Source organism: Chrysochloris asiatica, unplaced genomic scaffold, assembly GCF_000296735.1.
Source record: "Chrysochloris asiatica unplaced genomic scaffold, ChrAsi1.0 scaffold00114, whole genome shotgun sequence".
Classification (NCBI taxonomy): domain Eukaryota; kingdom Metazoa; phylum Chordata; class Mammalia; order Afrosoricida; family Chrysochloridae; genus Chrysochloris; species Chrysochloris asiatica.
Genome location: NW_006408632.1, coordinates 9698970 through 9700491, shown reverse-complemented (window position 1 = coordinate 9700491; position 1522 = coordinate 9698970). Strand labels below are relative to the sequence as shown.

At 42.8% G+C, this 1522-nt stretch overlaps 1 pseudogene; it reads left to right on the top strand.

Moving 5' to 3' along the window:
* Positions 1–501: 501 nt before the first annotated feature.
* Positions 502–1248, top strand: LOC102832910 (annotated as a pseudogene).
* The last annotated feature ends 274 nt before the right edge of the window (positions 1249–1522 follow it).

The following is a 1522-nucleotide window of genomic DNA, read 5'->3' as shown; positions in this document are numbered from 1 at the left end:
TTTTTTTTTTTTTAAAGATTAGGAAGCAAAAGAAGAAGCCAAATCAGACTATAGTGATTTCCTCTAGAAAGTCTCCTCAAATTGTCCTTGTTTGATGAGAGGAATGATCTGGAATGTTGTTTTGGTGGAGAAGGACTCTCTGGTGAAGCTTTCCTGGGTGTTCTTCTGCTAAAGCTTTAGCCAACTTACTCAAAACACTCTATAAACAAATGCTATCATTCTTTGACCATCCAGAAAGCCAACAAGCAAAATGTCTTCAGCATCCCAAAAGCTGTTACCATGACCTTTGCTTTTAATCAGTCTCTTTTCACTTTGATTGGCCCATTTTCACCTCTTGGTAGCCATTATTTTCATTGTGTTTTGTCCTCAGTCATGTTTCATCTCCCATTACAATTTTTTGAAGAAACACTTTAGGATCCTGATTCCACTTGTTTAAAATTTCCATTAAAAACTCTGCTCTTGCTTTTTCGTGATGCCAAGGAGGCCGTCGGCTGCTTCACCATGAACCTGAACATCTCCTTCCCAGCCTTGCTGCCAAAAACTCATTGAAGTGGACGATGAACGCAAGCTTCGTACCTTTTATGAGAAACGAATGGCCACAGAAGTTGCTGCTGACTCACTGGGTGATGAGTGGAAGGGTTATGTAGTCCGCATCAGTGGTGGGAAAGACAAGCAGGGTTTTCCCATGAAGCAGGGCGTCTTGACCCATGGCCGTGTCTGCCTGCTTCTAAGTAAGGGGCATTCCTGTTATAGACCAAGGAGAACTGAAGAAAGAAAGCGCGAATCTGTCCGGGGTTGCATTGTGGATGCCAACTTGAGTGTTCTCAACTTGGTCATTGTAAAAAAAGGAGAGAAGGATATCCCAAGACTGACAGATACCACTGTGCCTCGTTGCCTGAGGCCCAAGAGAGCTAGCAGAATCCGCAAACTTTTCAATCTCTCTAAAGGAAATAATGTCCGCCAGTATGTTGTGAGAACACCACTGAACAAAGAAGACAAGAAACCCAGGACCAAAGTGCCCAAGATTCAGCGTCTTGTTACTCCTCGTGTCCTGCAACACAAATGTCGGTGTATTGCTCTGAAGAAACAAGACACTAAGAAAAATACGGAGGAGGCTGCAGAATATGCCAAGCTTTTGGCCAAGAGGATGAAGGAGGCCAAAGAAAAAGTCAGGAAAAGATTGCCAAGAGACATAGGCTGTCCTTACTGAGAGCTTCTACCTCCAAGTTGGAATCCAGACAAAAATAAGAAATTTCTATGTGTGACAAAAAAATACGCTCATATTAAATCTTATTAAAAAACAACAACTCTGCTCATGTCTACAGATAATGTGGCAAAAGGTTTGATCCCCTCAAAAAAGTGGAGGACAATCAATGCTGGCGGGGATGTGGAGAGACTGGGACGTTCCTGCATTCCTGGTGGGATTGCAAAATGGTCCAACATCTCTGGAAAACAATATGGCACTCCCTCAGATGGTTGGAAATAGAAATACCTTATGATCCAGCAATTCCTCTACTTGGTA